This window comes from Hippopotamus amphibius, chromosome 12 (genome assembly GCF_030028045.1).
Source record: "Hippopotamus amphibius kiboko isolate mHipAmp2 chromosome 12, mHipAmp2.hap2, whole genome shotgun sequence".
NCBI lineage: Eukaryota > Metazoa > Chordata > Mammalia > Artiodactyla > Hippopotamidae > Hippopotamus > Hippopotamus amphibius.
Window position 1 is genome coordinate 60,344,480 of NC_080197.1, and position 24,123 is coordinate 60,368,602.

General features: G+C 35.4%; 1 protein-coding gene across 24 annotated transcripts in view; it reads left to right on the forward strand.

The window, feature by feature from the left end:
• SOX5 (SRY-box transcription factor 5) overlaps positions 1 to 24,123 on the forward strand; it is a 952,888-nt gene that overhangs the window by 370,507 nt on the left and 558,258 nt on the right. Inside the window, exon 1 of one of the 24 annotated variants that reach the window (XM_057701105.1) lies at positions 1,133 to 1,157. The exons of the other annotated variants lie outside the window; for them this stretch is intronic. The gene's annotated coding sequence lies outside the window, so the exon portion shown is untranslated. Of the gene's footprint in view, positions 1 to 1,132; positions 1,158 to 24,123 lie in introns of those variants that run through there. 24 annotated transcript variants of the gene reach the window in all.

Sequence of the window (24,123 nt, forward strand, 5' to 3'; positions counted from 1 at the left end):
ATTTAATACATACTTGGCACTTAACAAATGTTTGCTATGTTGAGAAAGATTGTTAAGTCATGGAAACATGTGATACTATAACATTTTATGGTACATATAATTTTACATCACGGAAATAATGCAAATGTTAGCTGAGGGTACTCAAAAGGTCTTTGAAATAGCACTTGGAAGGTGTGAAAGTCATCATGTTTGGATGCTCTTTGTAAATACACGACAAAAAGAAAAGATATTTGCAAGCTATCTGAAATTATATTCAGTTTCCTCTCTACTAAAAGATGGTCTATTTAAAAAAGGCTTAATTTTGTGTTGCTTTGTTATGCTCTGGATTTTTAAAAATATGACTTTCAAATTTAGCTTCTTGTAAAATAATTAGAACAATTTGCCATCAGTGCCTTTCATTGTTAACACTAAAATTATGTCATAGAAGATAATTCTTTTTTTGAAGGAAGTTGAACAAAATGGCCTATTAACTATCTTTTACTAACAATTTCTACTAATTTAAAACAGAAAAGTAGAGGGACAAAGCAGTAACATTTTGAGGTTAGAAGCGTTCAGGTAGCAGGTGAAAAGTAACCTTTAAGTATTCTCCCATCTATTTCCCTAGTTTTCACTTTCTTGTTGTAAATACTTACAGACACACAGAAGAAGTAGTGGCTTGCTAGTCAGCACATTAATAGTGATTTAGTGTGAATTAACTAACTACTTGTTTCCATTCATGGACACCCAGAATAATTAGCAACCGGGACATGTGAATCTAGTTTACAATCTACTCTTTAACAGAGTTTCATAGGGCATGTAGTTTAATAGAAAGCATTGCTGTTTTTCTTTTTGATAAATAAGTTAAATGATCATTTTGGTTTCAGAAGTGAATATTATATCTGTAGGAGTGAGAAGTTAGGTAAAAATATGTATGTGTATTGGAGCTTTTTTAATTAAGAAGGAAAGCATATATTATTGTAATGTTTAAATTTGACAGTAATTTAAGGAAGAAAATTTTAAGTTTATACACTCTGAAGTGTGTATTCTTGAACAAGAAAGCATCATCACAATTGCTACTGATGGATATTACTTGTATCTCATAACAGCTAGTGCATTCTGTATCGTGGAATATGGTATTATTGTGTGCCCGGGACTCACTGGAGAAAACAGAGTGAAAGGTACAAACTTATGGAATATTTCCTCATAGAGATGCTTCTCTGAGACCATATGTAGATGGGATTAGTTGCCTCACGGGCAAAGATACATGTTTATTTTTGTAATAAACCACTCAAATAACCTATAACATATACCATACAGTTTAATTTCTACTATGGTATTTCTCCTCTATTGAAGTAATTTTATCTTGATGAATGATTTGAATCATGTCTGCCATTTTTGTCATTTTATAAGTTGCAGATCCAGGGCTTCCTGTAGCTTTTCTCTGCCTGGGGATACAGGGAGAGGAGGGGGAGAGAGAGAGAGAGAGAGAAGTGATTGATGGATAGACGAAAGATATCCATACATATAATTTTGCGGAAGAAAGCATTTTGCTGAAAAAGTAAAGAAAAGATAGTTATTTCCACCTTTTCATTGACTGTCACTAACTTTTTAGAGGGATTCATCATCATTATCCAAAAAATATCTTGAAGCCCCATGCTGTATTCACACTCTCTAGAGTTGTTTAGATTAATAGAATCCTTGTATGCTAGGTGCTTATAACCCAAACCAGATAATGGCATGAATCTACAAGGCACAGAATAAATACAGGAAAAGGAAATTAATTTAGGAGAAGGCCCAGATGCGAGAGTGTGAAGAATAGACAAAAACAGCATTGCCTAGGTTTGATCTTCTCTTCTCTGATGTGATATCTGCAAATAGCTCTGGCACCAAGAACATATGGCTATCTCCCAGAACCTGGATCAGAAAGCCTACTGTTTATTAAGATAAATGCAGATGTGTCTGCAAAGGGGGCACTTCAAAATAACAGACCTTCTTAATGCCACGGGGCTAGTTTGGAATGTTCTTAATCATTTGCTTTATCATTTGCTTTAGGTCATTTCTGAAAGCTCTATTGTGTCATTAACTAGATTTTGCTATGAATTGAGCGTATTTCTTCATATTTAAAAAGCTTTCCAAGGCTACCCTTCTCTGGTTTGCACTTAAGTGAAATTAAAAGTCTGACTGTTAGGTATTGCCTTTAGACTAACTGAAATAGCTCCTCCAGCTCACATCCTTAGGGCCTCGTTAGAAAGAGGCTCACAGCATGCCTGACACCGGTTAGTATTTGCAGAGCTCATTTACCTACATTGGAAACAAACAAAAAAAGGCCAGACAAATCCTACTGAAGAAGGCTGAGGGCATCAGTGCCCATCATCTGGGTCACTCCTCTCTGTCGGAAGTGGATGACCCACCAGGCGGTGACTTCTTATCTCTTCTAAGCTGAAAGAGACCTGTTGAAAATGTGTCTTCAAGTGCCTTTGCTGTTAAAGATTCGACAGGACAAAATAGGTAACTCATACCTTGAGAGAAAAAGGAAATAAGCAAAAGATTCCTTTCCAAAACAAGATATGTTCTTTACATAAACCTAGTTAGCCAGAGAGTTTGTTTTCCAAGAAGATAAAGGAAAAATTTCTCCCTGCCTCTGCCCTGTTGGAATTCCAAGCTAATAGTTTTTCCCTGTTCAGAAATGCAGAGTATGGTGATATGTAGTTTCTCAATATTTTCTTCATTCCTATTTCTGTTTACTGTTTTAAAACTCCACTTTGTGGTAATGTCTGATATACGCCATTTACATTAATGTATCCATAAGGGAGAGTCTGGTGTGAAAAATTATGGGCAAAAAGTCCTGAACAGTTGAACTCTGTCTTCTCATTATGTCAAACTTATTTAGGAGCCATTGTGTTTGTTCATTTATGAAGATGATTTTGGCTAAATCTAGATAAGTGTATTTAAATCATAGGCACTAGCTAGTTAAACTAGAAGCATCCTCAACCTTTGTATATTATTGGGCTAGCTAGAGATTATGAAGTACCTGGTCCATTTGCTAAAGAGGGTCTGGTCTGTTGCACTTCTTTTGATAAAAGCATCCTGGAGAACATGTGTAAAAAGCTCTTGAACCTCCAGTAGGATTTTTATTAACTTAATTACCGTCAAAAAATTGCAGTGATCAACCCTATGTTCAGAATTTTTCTGTTTCCTCTACTTTTTTTCTTTCTGCTTACCGCCAGTATTATTGAAGGTATAAAGTGTTTTCACATTGCCCAGCAGTTTCCTGACCAATGATTTTCATGAAGTTTTCATGTGAACCATAAAGTTTTCTTCAAAAGCATATTTTTGCATCCTTAGATTGTTTGTGGAATTCTGATTTTTGTAAATAGGAAAAGTTTTTGAATTTATAATGATTGGGAAAGAGTGATACACATTTGGGGGTCTTGTTGCTTAATACTTTGCTGCTCCAAGTGACAGTCCAAAGAGCAAAGTGTGACTTTTCCTTTTCCGTGGATCCTAATAACTGTGTTTTAATTTTTTTTTTAATTTTGGGGAATTTTCTGAATGATAATTTTTATAACTGTGAGCAGTAACTTTTTAAATTGTCAAATTCGATGAAATGTTATTAGTAATCACTCTCTTTTTCCTCTTTGCAACATTTGATTCTGTTGGGTATAGCAATTACTTGAAACTCTCATCTCCTTTTTTTTTATGTTTATTTATTTATTTATTTATTTATTTATTTATTATTTTTGGCTCCGTTGGGTCTTTGTTGCTGTGCATGGGCTTTCCCTAGTTGTGGTGAGCAGGGGCTACTCTTTGTTGAGGTTCATGGGTTTCTCATTGCAGTGGCTTCTCTTGTTGTGGAGCACGGGCTCTAGGCATGTGGGCTTCAGAAGTTGTGGCATGTGGGCTCAGTAGTTGTGGCGCATGGGCTTACTTGCTCCTCAGCATGTGGGATCTTCCCCGACCAGGGCTCTAACCCATGTCCCCTGAATTGGCAGGCGGATACTTAACCAGTGCGCCATCAGGGAAGCCCTCATCTCCTTACATTTTATGCTCTTACACTTAATTGGCTTTTCTTCTGCTATTCGTATTTGTTCTCCTTAGCTAATGCTCATTCATAGTAAACACACAGACCCTGACACTGATGCTGTAATATTTATACTCTCTGCTTCAGGAAACAAATCTATGGGTATATTTAGAGTTTACCTCTGTATACTTCAAACCTGAGCTGTGAAACATGGCCCATGTGACATTGCTGCTTGAAATAGTATTTATCTTCAAATATTTGTTAGAGGGTGGGATTTAGAAGAGTGCTGGGCAATGCCAAAGGCACTTTAAGAATATTGCTTTATTTTATTTTCTTGTCATAACAGCTGAGGCTCAGCAAGAAGTAACTTGCTTGGTCAAGAGTACATATTAGCAAGAGTTAATAAATGGAAGATTCAAGACTTTCTAGAAAAGGTCCTTTGGAGGATATCTTGGGAAGGTGTGGAGTTGAGCCCACCGTATCACAACTGGATGACCCCATAGAAACAGATCATCTCTGTATTTCAGTTTACTCAACCACAGAGTGGGGCTGATGATACCTGTTTCAACAAGGTTTCTGAGATCATTAAGAAACACATATGAAAATGCCTTGTTAACTTTAAAGCTCCACAGGTGTATGTTTATGAGTGTTTGTGTCTGGGGCTGTGTGTGTGAGTCATCTCCAGAAAAGTAAGTTTTACAACTTCCCTTTCAAACACATCATATCTTCACCGTCTAGAATTTTTTAAATTAAGCTACTCTTCTCACTGATATGCTGTTTAGTCAATTCACTTTGGGCCAGAAAAATATAGAGAAGGAAACACTTCAGTGAAATTGAACCTTGTACATTAGTAAGAAGTATCTCTCATGCCCATCCCTTCCTTCCTCTCTTTCAATGTAACCATGATTTTATTTCACACTCTTTTCATCCTTTCACCTTGTAGTTTTAGCTAATCTTCCTTCTTCTAGTCTCCTCTCTTGCATCAGTCTTCCACACTGCCAATGGAGTGATCTTTCTAATAAGAGAAATTTGATCATTTCATTGATTATAAACATTAAATGGTTCAACATTGCTTATAGGATGCAATGCAAATGCCATACAGGCGACAGCTTATAAGGTTCATCTACCCTCCCCTGTCTTCCTGGTCACCTGCCATTCTTCTCCTTTTATCACATGCATTATGATCAGAGTTCAAGAGATATGATGACTTATGGTGATACTCTTCCTTGCTCTAAAAATATCCTGAAAACTTCAAGAAGGTTATAAAATTTAACATCTCACTACATTCAAGTCATTTCTTATATACTCACTCTACATCACTAAAATTTACCAACCTTTTTCTAGACAGAATTACCTTTGACATTTATTATGATTTCACCACCTTCATATTAGAAAAAATAGTGGCATGTAAAGCTAAATGCTAAGGTGTTTAATTTTTATCTCTTGAGTGAAGGAACAATGTGTATGGCAATAATCAGTAGATTTTGCTTGTACTTTTCTAGATGTAATGGTTATTTACATTAAAACTTTGATTATTGGAAAAAAGTTGATTATAGGGATAAGAATCTTTGCCTAAAGGCATATCCTGGTTTAAAATATTTTATTATAAAATAAAAAATTCTAAAAATAGTATAAAAACATTTTATTTATAATGACCTGTTGTTGAAAACATTGGAGTGAATATAATTTTCTAAGTACAATATCCTGAATAATGTTACATCCATAAGGATTGCAGATCTTTGCAGTCTGTTGGCATCGTGTTTCTGCATAATTATTCACCTTGTCAACTACTTGGATATGAGTGTTGAATGAGTAGAGTGTTAGTTTGAATGATGCTGATCCCAGAATATTCCCCGGAATCTGTTCCTTAAAATAATTGATAATATGAATTTGTTTTATTATCATATGCTATCTTCTAAAATTAGGATTAGAGAATGAGAATATGGTTAACAGCTGTTAATGAGATGCTGGGCAATTAAGTCATTTTATGCCTAAATGATGGATATTGAGTTCATTGGGGGAAATGTATTGAGTTTCAAAACCAAGTGACAGGTTACTCTAGTTGTTGGCAGTAACAGGGAAAACACAAGAATCTCAAAGTCAGTAAATTCATTGAGTATTTTCTCTTAGAATAGACTTTGTAACAAAATAAATGTTTTCCTTAAGATTCAAATTATTTTAAGCAGTTTTCTATTTAGGAAAAGATAATTGATTTGTAATGTTTGTGGGGAAAATCCAAGAACATAAAAAAGAAGCAAGGACTATGTCTTAGTCATCTTGTACTTTTAGATTTAGTCTGGTACGTTGTAATAGTTCACTAAATGATTGATAAATGAATGAATGGTTAAAAGGATGAATGGATGGAGGGATGGAGGGTGGGATGGATGGATGGATGGATGGATGGATGGATGAGTGAATGAAATAAAGTCTTGTCCAGAAGTCAGGGAATCAGATATAATAAATATGAACAATGGTTTTAGCAAATCTTTATATATATGATATACCCAAGAATGATTTCATACCACAGTGCATTATATCCCTTCAAATGAATGTCACTTTTCAAGATTATTACTTTGGTCTATGATTGCTACTGTTTAAAGTAATTTTGAAAATATTTTATATTTAATTTCATAATAATTTTGAAGTTATCTAGTAAAACAGCCACAATGCCTCATTATTTTATAGGAACATCAGAAAACTTTAACAAAATGTATTACCAAGTGTTCTCACCCAATTCAGTAGACAGAAAAATGGGCTTGAGATGACTTTTGCGTCTCTAAAACCACATATGCCATCAGAGGAGTTTTGCTTCTCGAGATGTATCTCAAAGAATATGTTGCAGTTTCTGAATGACAATTCCAAAAACAGAGCAATGGAATGACTGGAATAAGTTTGTGGTTTCCAAGGAGACTACTTTGAAGGGGCAAAATTCATTTCAAAGTATGTTTAAAAAGCAGTCTCATTAAATTGTTATCTGCACCTCAAAGCTACATTTAATGACCTTAAGATAATGTGATTTGCCCCACTAAGGAAGTTGCAAATATGTATCAATGATTTTCTGTAGAATCAATATGTTTTCCAAATGCATATTCATTTTGGGTAAGTGTGAGTTATTCCTCTGGCATCTTGGACAATGATAATTCAGTTTGATTTAGTCTATAAAATATTTCCCTGTATAGAATGAAATTCTGAAATTTTAGAATGTAGTACTTACTAATGGTTTGTTGATTCCAGGAGGATCAAGGATTTTTATTGAATTAAATAAGCATTTTTATTCTATTAGCTATTGTGGTGTAAAGCAATGACATGATATGTTGCCTTTTCTACTACTTTGTCTTCTTTTATGGAAGTGTTACTGTGACCTACATGCTAATTATTATCATAAAATCATTTGAAAGGTTTTGATTGTCTAAGTATGTTGAATTTTTTTTGTTTGAAAAAACTGACCTTGGTAAAACTGCCTTTATTTTAATAACTAGTTCACCTTTAACCTGAGTCTTAAAAACTTTCCTTTTGAGAGGAACGAAAGTAAAATAAGTAAGGCATCCTGAATCAGTAAGTACAAAAACAAATTATGTGTACCATCTTATTTTGGAACATTCAGGATTATCATATAGAACACAGACAATAGGCATAAAAGAACAGGAGATGAAACCTACTTGATGAATACTAGAACCCATGCAATTGCAATATAATTCCTCTATTTGCTCTTGAGTTACATATGTTTTAATGCAATAGATATTGGTACTTCACTTAATGTGACTGATGGGTTCAAGGGGAATGACTTAGCTGACTAATTTTTTTCGCCTGCATAAAATGAAAGCAACGTTTGCTAGATTTCTATCAGGACACATCATCTAACAAGAGTTCATTTGCAAATCAGTTATTGAAGTTCAGAGTACATAGCTCACAGGATTATTGTTAAGAACTGGATCTACCATATGCCCAACCAAATTCCACCTAGATAGCTAGTTAAAACATTTAGTTTTATTGCCCTAGACTTGTTAAATTAATCAACCAGTGAACAAATGGTTCACCAAAGATTAAATGAAATTAAATGAAAAAATATGTCTACTAAGTTATACCTGTTGACATTGAAAAGTGAGAAGAAACTTGTAATTATGAGTTGCATTTGTTTCCCTGCATTTGTTCAATTATTGTTCTAATTAAGCTTTTAATTTCTACAGAGTGTAATGTTAAATATATTTCACCTATTTTGAACTTACTACAGTATTTAAATGTGTTATGATAATTGTATGCAATTACAAGCATTACTTTAGTTCAATGAAGACTTTTATTTTGACTTTATATTTACTTAATCAAATATTTATACATTTTAAGAAGTTAAAAAATGCTTAAGTATGTATAAGAATGCCAAAATACCATAGAAATGCTAAAACAAAAACGGGGATCAAATAGCTCATGAAGCTGAAATGAAACTCCACTACAATGAAAATTAAAAGAGAACACTGGAGATGAAAAATTGGAAATGAGAAGGAAAGTAAAATGTCTTTAGACTAATCAGAGAATTATAGATTGTTAAACAGAAATAGATTGCAATCATCATAGACAAACATAAGCTAGAACATGTATTCTAACTTGGAACACTGCACAGAACTGGGGTACTGTTTTCTTACCACACATATCTCTCATTCAGTGTGCTCGAACACTATTACAAAAACACATTTTCCCACAGATTTAACCTTCTTAATGAACTAGTCGTGGGTAGATTAAGTCCATAAACAGAATATGGTAATAACTTCAGAATGCTATATTTCTCTTGTTATGGACAACCGATGCTGTTCTTTTAAGAATCCGTCATTGAACTCATTAATTGTTGTATCTAAGAAAAATAAATTTAAAAATTGTTCTTGCGGTGAAATATATGAATACATGACTTAAATGCATAGAATTTTGTTATGTGCTAAGTTCTGCTAGAATTATACTGGGCACAGGTAGTTTAATATATACAACAGATAAATGTTGGAATGATGATGAGTTCTAGAAACTGGTGTCAGGGAGGAATGAACACAGGAGGGTAGAAAAGGCAGAAGATGAAGAGGAGGAGGAAGAAAAAATGGTGATGTGTCCTGCTTTCTGAGACCCTGAGACAAGGATTCGTGTGCATGTGATTTATTAAGGAAGTGCTCCCGGGAGAAACCAGTAAGAGAGCGGAGGAGGCAGGACAGGGAAGGCTTGATTTCAGGAGAAGTGTGATTTCAAAGAGGGTATGATTTCAAGAGAAGTGCACAAGTCCTGAGTCTTGTGGGGCACTTGGAATAGGAATTGCACCTTAAAGCTTTGACTCTCTCAAGGCAAAGGAGCAGAATGTCAACTGCCCCACCAGGCAGTCACGGATTATAAACCGATGGGATAAGACCCACATGGGCAGGCGCTTTCAGCTCCCTGCTCTTGCACTGCAAGGGGGACTACGGGGACTCCTCAGAAGAAAAGTTGCAGGGGCGAAACAGGAGAAAGGAAGCCCACAGAAGCTGGGAGTTGGGTCCTCAGAACCAAGAAAGAAGGCGTCTCGTCTGAGGGAACACGATAGTGTCCATAAATAGAATTTTAAAATATAAACTCCGTTTTGTTGTGTTTACCCCCGCCCCCGTTTCTACATCTACTCTTACCTCCTGCTGTTGCTCTTTAGAGCTTTCAAGTACCTGGTACCCTATCGCTGCCATCCAGCTGCTTCCACCTTTTCTTTCCACACCTGAATGAAAGTCTCGTGTTCTTAGCTCAGTTCAGCTAAACATTGAGAAGAGACTGGTTTGAATTCATTCACATTATCTTTTGTTTTTCACAGCTGTGTATTAACCGAAGTGAACATCTTAGCCATGGTAATTTAGACAGTTGGGTGAAGAGAATTTGACACTATACGAGGGAAGAGGTTTCTCAGGGTGGAGGCCACCTCATAGGCAGAAGGTAGCCCTAGGTTGCTAGACTTGCTTTCCGCATCTCTGAACCCAAGTTTTTCAATAGCTGCAACTTTTTTTGGTTTGTTTTAAAATACCTTCATGTCATGGTAGTAGAAATGAGGAAGCAATGTCAAAAAGTAAAGAATTTGCTACTAAGGAGGTTTGGTAGCTCTTTCAAAATACTCAATTTAACAAACAAATGATGAGTGAAGACAAAAATCATCTATCTTAGAAATCATGAATATATTTTTTCTATTTCCAACAGCACTAGTAGAGTATGACTAACTAAATTCTTTTATCTTATCTAGGTTTGACTACATGTAATTTATTTGTAAGAAAACTGTGGAAATAATATTTATCAGGGTTGCTCATTATGTTAAGGCTTCAGATATTTATAGAGAAACTTCAATATGAGGAGAGCCCTTTGAGCAGCACCTAGAGCATAATACCTGTTCTCAAGGAGGATACATTCATTTTTATTCAATTTCACGTTTTTTGCAGAGACTCGAGGGTCAAATAAAAATAAGAAAAAATACTCTCAAAGTATAAATTTATTCCTGATTATAAGGCATGATTTTTTTCTACAACTAACCCCTGATAAGTTTTTAAATTTTTCCTATTTTCAAAATAAAGTTTATATTAATTTTCAATATAAAGCAGCACATTATTGTTATTCATTATAATAATATACTAATTATAATTACTATGTTATTATAGATTATTATACTATGAAAAATCAGGGCAGAAGAAAGAGAAACATAAATGCATTTTATCCCACCAACATAAGATAACCACTTTAAATATTTTTTTCTGCCTAATATTTGATTTTTTTATATGTACAGTTTTGTGTCCTAGTTCTTTTCACTTAACTTTAAAGCAAACACATCTTTCTGTTGTTGTAAACGCTGCAAATCACTTTTAATGCCTCCCAAGTGTTTCATTGAATGGGTTATTAGACTAACAATTCCCTAAGAGTTGGGCATCTAACTTGTTTACAAATTTTCCTCTTTTACCCTTTCAAAAGGGTAATCAGCCAGACTTTTAGCGATTAGACCTCTCCAGATAGTTCTGCAGAAGGTGCATTAACACTTTAAAGTCCTTTGTTATTTAGGGAGCCTCTGCAGTCCTCTCATATTTCCTTCTCCTGCCAACTGAAGCCATCTATTTGGAAGAAAACTTTATATGTCAGAATAGGCCCTAGACAGAATCAAGCAACCTAGATCTGAATGGCTGTATAGGGCTTACACTTTACAGATGTTTCCACAGGCTGAGATCTTCTAGTAGCAAAAGAACACTATATTTTGAGAGCGGAAGGAACCTTGAGAGGTACTCCTGGGTAGGGTGGAAGTTCCTGCTGTTCTCCTGGTTTGCCTGGGGAATGTTCTAGAGGACGAGGATTCTTGTGAGCGACTTACATAAAGGAAAGCACGCTAAATTGGAGGTGGGGTGTTCTGGGCGTGGGTTAGTCTGGTAGGCTGGATGTTCCTCCCCAATCTCCCGATTTACTTCTAGAGACTGAGGATCTCAGTAACTAGGGAGGCAGAAGTACTTTGCAGATAAATCCACATGGAGGTATACATGTGTGGACGCACTTTTAGATGAGAACATTTTATTTGTTAAAGGGTTGGCTTCTGCTCTGAAAGTAATCAAATCTCTCGTACTTTTCACAGACCAGGATAATCTCTTTGGTAAGGATTCAGGTCAGTAATTACTTTTGCACTGATTTCCACACCAGAACTTTTGTGTATGTTTAACGTCTTAGAATCACTTTAGTTTTATTGTAAAGTTACTCCTTGTCATGATTTTGGCAAGGTGTGCAAGAACAAAGGTAAAGTCACTAGGTTTCAGGGAAGATGTTAACTTCTGCGTGCGTGAGAACAAGACCATAGATAGGAGAGGCCACAGCCAAGATAAATTTACTTATTCCAGAGGTCTGAGCTTTTCTAGAAAACTATTTTAGAAAGCACGTGTTACTTTGAAACAGCAGTAGGCAAAAGCAAGACAAAATTGTGATGTAATCATCAAGAAAACCATATTTGTAATAAGGTTAATTAAATTTGCTGCAATCTTGAGACAAGCATCCTGTAAATTTGCCAGTAAATCTGGTCTCGCTTTATCAGACTGAAGGGCACCCCCCCTCCTCCCAGAACGAGTAGCTCATTGCCAGGGGACACACACAGGCTGGCAACAATAACTAATACGTTATGAGAGGTTAGACAAGTTTAAATAGAATTCGTCTCTGAACTGAAGGGCAAATTGTAAGAAATTTCTTTGTCTGCTTGTGATGCTGTTAAATTGAAAGCACACTGGGAGGTTCGGTCCAAGCAACAATGGTTGAAATGACAGCCTGCTGTTTGGAGCAAGCATCTCAGCTCCACCAATGGTCCAGACATCTGCTAGCAACTCCTTGTCAGGTTCTGCCCCACACAGGACGCAAGAGTACTTTGCAGCATTTAACTCATCAGAGTCTTCGAGCTCTACAGTGTGTGCTACATCAAGAATGTTTATGTAATAAAACAGAGCTAATTAAACATTTCAAAGGGAAACATTATTTTAACACTAATTAGATATGATTACAGCTTTCTTCCTCTATGCTAGGGCTGAGCTGCACCGAGCACCTTCATTTTCCTGTCTTTGCTCAATTTTGTAACCAAGTCTTATCAAATAATGCAGTGCTTTTCTGTTTTATGATATTCATGCCAGTATGTTGACAAACAGAAAAAACCTTTACCAAATTTAAGATGATTTAAACAAAAAACAACAACAGTAACAACAATGGTAGGTTGGAGGTATCCCTCTTAGTAGAAAAGCATGTTAACATAACTTATACCCATTTATGACCTTTATTGAGACCCTTTAAAGGTGGTATTCTGTTATTTTTTTATTTCAAACCTGTAAGTTTGATACAAGCTATAAATATCTCAGTTTCACAGACGAGGCATCCAGGGCACAGATAGGATACGCAGGTCTGGAGGAAAGCACGACTGGCTAAGATGCACAACTCAGAGCTTGCTTTCTGGGGTGCATCCTTTTATGAGAGCTAGCAAAGTACTTTTGCTCAAGATAGTTAAAATCCACCAGATAAAAACTCATAGAATATGCCATGCTGGATTGGTAAGAAATAGACACAAGACCTCTTTAATCAATGACATATGAAATGCTGTAATATACTTTTAACTAATGACCAAAAATATCTTTGAACTAAAAAAACTAGTTTTACCCAGACATATGACAACTTACATTTTTTTATGTACATAGTATATTAATGGAAGCTTAAACAAATTCACAAAGATTTGAAATAAGGTTTCTACAGAATAGAAAATTCTTGCATGTTGGAAAACAAATCAGTTGAAAACCTTTCAGTGATAGAGGGAAACTGAGGGCTTTAAATGTTTGAGTATTTCTTAATGAATTCAATGAGATGATACACTTCTTATCTTCTTCAAAGCTATTTATGTTTAAGAATATAAAGTATAGGGGAATATATATCAAATGATATTATGATAGAATGAATATGTATTATTTTCTGTGGTCTTGAAAAATAGCTTATTTTTTACCTCTTTCCTCAAATTCTATGAAATCATACTTTTTAAAAAAAGAAAGATAGAAATTGGTTCTCTGCTGTCCTAATTAAAAAGAACTTCAGTGAGAAGTTCCACTTCCACCCCAAGCTTGAGGGCATAGCAGTAGCTGGGGAGTATTGTGTTCATTTTGCTGTTTGAGTAGTTCAGGAAGAAGGGGCTGCCTTTCAAACAGCAAGCAACTAATATGATGCCCTCAGGACACTGCTGTCACATCAAAGTTGATTTAAAACACATATACATATCACCGTCACCATCACCACCATCACCACCACCATCATCATCGCCCAAGTAGCTGAAATTTTAGCAAATATGTCAGAGAGAACGTTTCTTCAGTTACAATTATGCAGTTGAAATTATGGCTGTGATTTACACCCAAATAAATGACAGATGATACATTGTCTCACTAAGTCAGTATATCTAATTTTAATAAAAATTCCCATGCCTGTGTAGGATTTCCTTTTCATGAATTATGGATTCATTATGTACACCTTCGCAGATATCTCTAAAACTTGGAATAGGAAACGACAGAAGGATAAAAGTACTTCCTAAATTAGAATGTTCCTCTCTCCTCCTCCAATTAGGTTTCATTCCCAATTTTCTCATTGCTATTAATATCCCTATTTTTCCAATCTGCCGTGACTTTGAACATGGACTCTCCTTTTAGTTCTCGATCTCCTTTGCATCTAACGTGTTAATAAGTTATATGATATTTTTCTCTGTGATGTTGTGCAGTGATTTCCCTTGCTATTCCACTGACACCATTCTTGTACAGACCCTCTTCAGCTCTCTCTAATATATTGTTTTACAAATGGTCCGACCCCAGATCCTCTCAGTTCCTATGCCCAGGATGTGTGATTCAGCCCTGATTTTATTTTACTGTCTGTGCTTCATGTGAGATGTTGAGTATTTCTCTTTCTTTAAATTTTCATCTCTTTTGGCTTTTGAGACAACGTTAAGCCGGCCTTTCCTTCATCTTTCTATCTGTCTTATCTTAGCATCCTTAATAACATCTTCTTCCCCTGCCCACCCCTTAAATGATGACTTCCTTGTAGGTTCTGTTTGACCTTTTCCCTCTTACTTTGTCAACTTTCTTGGAGTAATTTTATTGACATCAGTGGCTTTGACTACCACCTAATGTGGTGGTCACTAAATTTTTATCTTTAGCTCATAGACTCATCTGTTACATCTGCTTACTAAACATCTGCACTTGAAGGTATCACAGATATCTCAATTTTACATTTCTGTTATTATTTTCCCCACTCCAACCAAAATCTTTTCTTACTTCTATAGTCTATTTTATTGTGAGTGAACCCACTACCTCTGCATTTGAATGAGTCAGAGCCTGAGAGTCTTTCTAGACAGCTTATCACAGAAATATTTATTTAGCACCTACTGTCAGCTAGGCATTTCTTTAGGCACTGGGGATACAGCAGTGGAATAAATAGACGAAAATCCATGATTGCATGAAGTACACGCTCTTCACGTAGAAGAAACAAAAACAAATAATATACATATAGTATAATAATGATAGTTTCTAACTTTATTGAGGTATAGTTGACATATATTTGCACATATTTGAAGTGTACAATTTGATAAATATTGACATATGTATAACCCCCAAAACAGTTACCTAAGATAGTGAATATATCCATCACCTCTGAAAGTTGTCTCATGTCCTTATCTTCTTTCTGTCACTATAGATTAGTTTGCATTATCTAGAATTTTATACAAATGGGATCATCCATTATCTACATTTTTTTCTTTGATCTGGTTTCTTTCACTTGCCATAACTATTTAGATTTATCCATGTTATGTGTATCACAGTTCATTCCTTATTATTGCTGAGTAGTATTTGCTGTACATATATACATAATTGGTTTATCTATTCACCTGTTGATAGATGTCTGGGTGATTTCCAGTTTGACCGTTACCAATAAAGCTGCTATTAGTATTCATGTCTACATTTTATATGGCCATATTTTTTAATGTATCTGGAGTTAACGCCTAGAAGTATTGATAGAATGACTGGATCATAGGGGAGATGTGTGTTTAACTTTTTAAGACACTGCCATTGTTTACCCAACAGCAGTGTATGAGGACCCCAGTTCCTCCATATCCTCACCACAACTTGGTGTGGTTAGTCTTTTTATTATTAGTCATTTTAATAAATGTGCAGTTATATCTCACAGTGGTTTTAATTTATATTTATCAAATGACTAATGATGTTGAGAGTATTTTCATGTGCTTATTTATTGTGTTCTTACCTTCTTGGTGAAGTGTCTATTCATATCTCTTGCCCAGGTTTAAATTGGGTTATCTATTTTTTTTTAATTACTGAGTTTTGAGAGCCCCTTGTATTTTCTGGATACAAATCCTTCATCAGTATATTGATTTGAAAATATTTTGCTGTGGCCTATGACTTGACTGTTTTATTCTTTAAAAAAGTGTATTTTGGAAAAAAATTTTTATTTTTGATGAAGTCAACTTTTTTTCTTCTTCTATGGATTACGCTTTTGGTGTTATATCTAAGGAATATTTGCCTAACCCAAAGTCACAAAGATTTTCTTCTGTGTATTCCTCTAAAAGTGCTATAGATTTAGGGTTTATATTTAGGTCTCTGATCCATATTAATATCCATTTAATATTAGTAAATGGGGCAAGGTGTGGATCAAAGTTTTTATTTTTCCAAATGGGTGTCCAGTGATTCCAGCACCAGTTTTTGAAAAGGCTATACTTTTCTCCACTGAATTTCCATTTGCAATTCTGTCAAAAATCAGTTTTCTGTATGTCTGTGGGTCAATTTCCAAACTTTCTGTGATGTTCCATTTATCTGTTTACCTCTCTTTGTACCAGTACCATGCTTTTTAAAAAGTTGCCATAGCTTCATAATAAGACAAAATCAGATTAGGTTAATACACAAATTTTGTATTTTTTTCCTCAAAGTTGTATGGCTATCCCAAGACCTTTGCATTTCATAGAAATTTTAGAATGAAAAAAAAAGCTTTTCTACCAAAAAAAGCCTTCTAGGATTTTGATTGAAATTTTGTTGGAAATGTTCTTTGTAAACTGTAGAATGATTTGAGGAGAATTGATATCTTAACAACACTGAGTCTTCTGAGCAATGAACAAAGAATACCTCACCATTTATATACATCTTCTTTATCTTGGGAATGATTTACAATATTCAGTATATAGGTATTGCACTTATTTTTCAGGTGAATCTATATTTTTAAATTTTGGTGCTATTATAAGTAATAGTGTATTTTAAATTTCAATTTCTGAATTTTTCTTTTTGGTATAGAATACAGTTAACTTTTGTGTATTACTTTCATATTCTGCAATGCTCGTTAACTCATTAGTTCTAGTAGTGTTATTGTAAATTCAGATTTTCTATATAGACAATTATGTTGTCAGCAAGTAAAGATATTACTTATTGCTTTCATATCTAGCGGCCTTCTATTGCTTTTTCTTGCCGTATTGTGCAATCTCCAATATAAGGTTGAAAGAAATTGTGATAGTGAACCCCCTGTCTTATTCCTGATCTTAGAAATTCATTCTTTCTTATTTAAGTATGATACTACCTCCAAGTTTTTTTGTAGATGTTCTTTATGATTTTGAGAAGGTCCTTTGTACCTTTTGTATACTGAGAATTTTCATGAAGAATAGATGCTGGACTTTATAAATGCTTTTTCTATGTCTATTGATATGGTCACATAGTTTATATTATAAGTTTTATTGGCCAATCTTAAAATTTTTTAAAGTCCTTGCATTCCTGGTATAAACGCTACATGGATTCTACTGGTTAACATTTTGTTAAGAACATTTTTAACTATATTTGTGAGTGATATTGGTCTGTATTATTTTTTGTTATGTCTTTGGTTTGGTATCTGGGTATGTTGACCTCATAGAATGACTTGAGAAGTATTGTTTTCCTCTTCAACTTTGTGGAAAAGCTTGCATAGAAATTATTTATTTATTAAATGTCTGGTGGAATTTACCAGTGAAGCAATATGGACCTAGATTTTCCTTTGTGGAAAGGTTTGTTTGTTTCACTACAGTCTCATTTTTAAAATAAACATAAAGCTATTTGCATTACCTATTTTTTTCTTGAGTAAGTGTTGGTAACTTGTACCTTTTAGTGACTATGTTCAGTTTGTACAAGTTGCCAAATTTCTTGGCATAAAATTGATCATAATAATATTTTATAATTATTTTAACATCTGAAGAATCTCTAGTGATGTCATTTCTCTCATTCCTCATATTGGTAATTTGTATCTCCTTTCTCTCTCTTTTCTTTTTCTGATCAGCCAGCTAGAGATTTATCAATTTTATTGATCATCTCAAAGAACCAGAATTTTGGTCTCATTAATTTTATCTATTGATTTTTTATTTTTTATTTCATTGAAATAGTTCTTCTGCTTGAAGGACTTCCTTTAAAATTTCTGTGTGGTATATCTTCTAGTGATTAATCTTTTTAACTTTTGTATTTGTATTTTGTATTTCACATTTCTTTTTGAAAAATATTTTTGCTGGGTATAGAATTCAAGGTTGTCAATTGTTTTTCTTCATTTATCCATTGGTTTATACTTTTCATCAAATTTGAAAATTTTTCTGCCATTATTTCTTCAGATATTGTTTTTCCCTCCTTGGCTTCTGTTTGCCCGTCAGCACATATATTAGAATGTGCAGTTTCTGGAGTTGTCCCGCAAGTCTGATTCTCTGTTCTTTTATTTTTTCTTTTTCTTTTTAGGTCTTTTTTCTCTCTATGTTTCACTTAGGGTACTGTGTATTTCTGTGTCTTCAAGTTAACTAATCTTTTCTTTTTCTGTAGTCTCTTATCTGTCATTTGTTCTTTCCAGCATATTTTTAATTTTAGGCATTGTTCTTTTCTATCCCTGGAAACATAGTAGTTTTCATATCTAGAAGTTAGGTTTGGGTCTTTTTTATGTTTTCCATGTCTTTCGTTAATATTTTCCATCTTTCTCCTAGGTTTTGGAACATACTGAATAAAATTAAATAACTAAAAATTGTTTAAATTTCTGCTAATTCTAACATCTGTGTCAGTTTGGGGCCAGTTTTGAGTGATTGATTTTTCTTCTAATTGTAGGTCATATTTTCCTGCTTCTTTGCATGCCTGGTAATTTTTTATCTGATAACAAATTTTGTGAAGTTTGCCTCATTGGATGCTGGATATTTTTGTACCCCTGTAAATACTTTTTAGCTTTTTTCTGGAACTCAGTGGAAACAGGTCAGTCCTTTGGGTCTTGCTTTTTGGATTAGGTGGGACCAAACCAGCATTTTTCTAGAGTCAATTTTTCCCTAATATGAAGGCAAAACACTTCTGAGTACTCTAACATAGCTCTGTGAATTGTGAGTCTTTCCAGTGTAGTTGATGGGAATAGGCCCTATTCCTAGCTTGTATGAAATCTAATTACTGTTTCTTCCAGTTTTGGGGGGTGGTTCTTTCCCTAGCCTTGCACAGTTTCCTCACGCGTCTACCAATCAGTGTTCTGCTAAATACTGGTTGGTAGATGTGTGAGGATTCTGAAGGGAATCCTCTACATCTTCCAGATTCTCTGTGCAGCTTTCTTTTCTCTAAGAGATGGTCCTATGAATCCTAGCTGGTTTTGTCTTCCTGGATTCATTTCTGTCTCATCAACTCAGGGAGCCTATGGGACCCACCTGAATTCCCTTTTCTCTGAGCCACAGCCTCTAAACTCTCTCAAGACTTTAACCTGGGGCAATACTAGAGCTCATCTCATTTGTTCCCTGGTTCTCAGCAATCAATGTCCTCTGTTGCCTGGTGTCCAATATTTTAAAAAGTGTTGTTTCACATATTTCGTTTATTTATTGTTGTTGTTTCTGGTGGAATAGTAAAACCAGTCCCTGTTACTCCAATCTTGCTCCAATAATGTGAGTTTTAAAGGAAAAATAAAAATATGTATGTCAATAAAGTAAATGTTGATGAGAATCAGAAGTTAATACGTTTTTCAAAGATTAGTGAATTTATCTTTATCAACACCCTCTCCACCAATTTCCCACTATAGAGAGGCAAAGGGAAATAGAAAAGATGATATTTCTCTACACCGCTGTTAATACTATTAGCATCAAACCTTTGTTGGACGTAGTCTAGAACAGATCTACTATATTCCAAATTTTATACCTCATTAGAGGCATGCCACTAATGTATGTTTGTGTATGTAGAAACTGACACTCTAAATCTCCCTTCCATATTTTGAAGGCTCAGTATTACAGGTATCTTTGGTTTAAATTCAATCCCAAGTGATGGAATGGAGAAAGAAATTGGAGAGAAGAGAGGTAGTGCTCTGTATTCCCTTCCCCCGGTTTCTTCTCTTTCTACTCTATATTAGTGAGCACCTGGTGGTACATTTAATGTCTTTTCCTGGGAAAGGCTGACCTTAGTTGAGGGTGGTAGTTCCTTTCTCAAAGTGGGAAGAAGTAGGACGAGGAGAAATTCTCCGTATTTCTCAAAATTTGATTCAAAGAGAAGCACGTGAAAGGGGAAATATAAAGTAAAGCCTGGTTAATTTGATCCCAGATATTTTACTACTAAGAAACCTCTAGCAGACTTTAAAGCTTACCTCATTTTATAATTAAGAATTCCTTTCCATTCACAAAGTCCACCACACCTAAATATAAACATGATTCAGCCAGTGATTAATTCAACAGTTTGGGTAATTATATTCCCCCGCCTCCTGAAAACTATACCAACTTGTCTTTTATCAGATTTCAGACCCTAATAACCCACATTTTTATTACCACCTGTTTACGTTGTTCCTAGAATTTTGGGCATGTGGCACATTGATGTAGTCGTATAAATAATAAATAATCAAACAGACCAGTTTATAGCATTTGAGAAAGAAATACTCTGTTATTCAGATGGGTTTATAAAATCTGTTCCATTTGTGTGTGTTAGGATTCACTAGTGTCAGAGAATGTACATGTCCTTTGGGACAGTGAGTGTCCCTTCTGAAATGAGCAGGGTGTCATTTGGCTCCTGAAGGATTGTTCCAACCATTTACAATACAAGAGGCCATATTGGGCAAAAGAGATTGTTTAATCTAGTATTCTTTCTTAGTGAAAATCTTTCTCCATACCACAGGTAATATTAATAACCTTCTGTTCTTTTTGTCAACATATACACATATTTAGATGTGAAAACCTTCTAATTCTCTTCCGGCATATCTGCCATCTTCCACTACCTGAGTATAGCCCCCAGCCATTTTCTCCACAACACTTCTTGCTGACAGATTTTTCCCTCGTTTAATAATACTTTGCAACTCTTTGGATATAAATATGTTTCACCTGGTAAGCTGTTTTAATAGCAACCTGAATTAAATCATGTAGGAGAAGAAAGATTTAAAAGGAAGGTTAAAACACTTCATATATACCCTGTTTTTTAGCAGTGAAGAGAGGTTTGCAGAAAGGTTTCAGAGTCATTTTTAAAGTTTTGGGAAGGTGTGTCTTTTTTCCCAGAAAGTTCCAGTGGGTTTATATTTATTCTTCTATTTCTGATCCAGAAATACCTAATGTATATGCTCTGTCCTTTGCTCTGAAGCTTTTGAGGATTAGTGATTTTTAGAAAGTTATCTTTAAAAAATGTGTGACTTGGTGGAAATTTACTTATGTGCTACTTAGAGTGTTAGGATATTTAGTTCAATTTTTCTATAAATTTAATTGAAAATCTGAAGCTGACCTCAGCTGGTATTAAGCAACCTCAGTATTTAAAAAAGAGATTTTGGTTGCATCTGTGCATGCTTTGGAAAAGTAGAAGATTTATCCTGACTTTCTATTAAATGCCAGCAATGAATTATAGACTACTTAGGAGTGAGTACATACATTGTGGAAAAGATTTGAAGACCTTTTATTGTTAAGGAGGAAGAGTTTATCTGTCTTTGTAGGGCAAGTTACTAGGTTTAATCTTTTGTCCCAAACAGCGAACTCTCAAACCAATAACTTTTTTGATAATCTGAATATGTATAAAACATCTCATGATTCAAAACAGCTATAAGAATATATTGAAATGGCATTGGTTTCTCACTTAAGACCGAGCACTGGGATAAGCGTTACCTATGTGATCATGGTATTTATCTGTAAGGGTGAATATGATCAAATCCACATGCCATTTTTGGAAACATGATTTTTTTTCTGATTTACATTCTTAATTCATATCACTTCTCTAGGCATGCATTACTCATCCCTCCTTTATTGAAAAAGCCTTGGCCCGTTCACGTATCCTTCCTAACAAAACCTTTTTTTCTGAGCATCACTCCCTCTCTAATTCTCCACTCACACACCCGCCCCATCCCCACCCCCGCCGCTTCCCATCGGTGACAGCATCCGTATGATTAGGATCAGAAATGCCAACCAGCCAGCACTGACCTGCACTGTAAGACCATCCATTACTTTGGGCCCTTTATCCTTGAAAAACACTTCAGTAATATGAAATATGGTAGAGGTTTTTCTGTATTTTGTTTTCACAACCAGGGTGAATTTGCTTACGGACGTTTAGAAAACAAGAAGCCCTAATAAATGGAATCTGCACCACCTCCGTAGTGGTCTGAAGGCTGTGGTGTTTTCTTTTCAGTTTGGGTTCTAATTATGGAACACGTATGCCTGTGTGTCTCGAAAGGAGAGCATTCTCTGCTCCAGGCAGAGGGCAGGCAGGCAGTGCACTCCTGTGTCCCACAGGGCTTGCCTTAGAGCTCCCTTCTTCGCGCCCAAAGCCGTCTCCCTAAGGCGCACTCCATTGGCTAAAAAGAATCACCCTTGGAGCCGAATTTGAGATGCTCCGGCTTCAAATACAGGCACGTAGAGAGCCAATGTCCTCCAAAAGATTAAGAGTTACCGTATGTGTCTTTAAATATAAAATCGCTCAAAACAGCAAGACTGAAATGGGTCGGGTTTTTTTCTGAAAAACCAACAAACAAAAAACTATTCTGTGGGCTAACCACAGAAACAGGTTCTAAATACATTAAAACATTTTACCCCATTATTTGTTTTGACCAATTGACCACAATATTAAAAATTCAATCATGGAGCAGCTGACAAGTGCGGTTGCCTAATTTTATTTAAGAGTTTTTTTCCTTTTTCCATTTTTCCATCCTGTTAACGCTGCTGCCTGTGCCCAGACAGTAATGGGCTTCTTGTATGCCCACGACTGTTATGATCATGTAAATTTATTGGTGCTTAGAAGAAGCGAGCTATTAAAACATTACAACAGCCATTACAGCCGGGCTCGTGTTGGCTTTCGCTCCCAATGAACATATGCTTCCGAGTGAATGCCTAAACTCTTATTTATGGATTTAATTTAATATGCGGAAAGAATTCAAAATTAAATTTTGTGTCTGCCTCCAGAGAGTGTCAGTGTATAATAACATGGTAATTTTTACACATCTTTATGAGAAATGGGAAAATTAATTCTTTCTGACAAGTTGTAATTATTCGACTTGGAACAGTTGCAGCTGAGCAGTTTGCATGCCTGTTGTCTGGTGTTTCGCAGTGTAAGGGGAAAACTCAGGGATGGAGATATATTGTGCATCTGAGAGTTTCTAATAGCTTCTGACATTTTAGCCTTGCATATTATCAGGGTGCTCTTTAAGGAGTCGAGGTATAATCTATTATGTTGCCTGGGACACACACAGTTGCAATAGCTGAAACATCCTGCAGTAATCTTTTAACTGGAAAAGATCTCCGGGATCATCCCGTGGATGTACATAGCTGAAGCTGATGTGACAAATCTTTATGTCCCTTAAGTGTACCTATTATTATCTGCTCCTTCACCTGCATGTACTCAGAACAGAAGGTCATTTTGTAGGAGGAGAATTTTAGACCAGTATTTTTAAGAGTAGGTATGTTTAAAATGGAAATGTGTGTTTTCTTACCTGTCCTGCAAACACGTTTCCCCACCCCGATCCCACACACACACACAAACGCTTTCATAATAAATGCCCACTCTCCACCTAATCTTTAGATTTGGTATTTAAGTGTTCATGAAAATGTAGGATTAATTTAACGCACAGCTGAACCCAAACACCACTGGCTATGTTAGCAAAGAAAATATGGAACATGTTGTATGTGAAGAGATGGTACGCTGATTGACAGGCCAGCCTGGAGGCGAGTGGTGTCATCTCTGTGTGTAGGATCAATATAGTCCTCGCAAAATAAATGCAAACTTACAATGTAAGAAAGTGTTAGCAGATGAACAGAGAAAAATTCAATTGTCAAAAGCAAGCACATTTCCTTTTTCGCTTTGGTGCTTCTGCTACAGAACACAGGGATAAACAAGTGGCATGCTTCTGTTTTCTCAGTTGGTGTACTAAAACTCTGACATTGTTTTAAGTGGCAAGGTTTTGTTAAGAGCTTATATTTAAGAATGAGATGTAAAGCAGAGTTGTACCCACCAGTGGCCTCCAAGATAGCATGGTACCTTTTTCACGTCAAGGCCAGAGTCCTGCCAAGCTTCTAACCAGGGAATTGTGTTGTACCATGCACTTGTTTCTTACAGGTGCCATTAGCTGTCAGGTTCTTTCCTGTGCATCCGAAACTGCCCAACCCTGGGCCCCCCCAAATCCAAGAGATGCTGCGTCTCACCAATTGG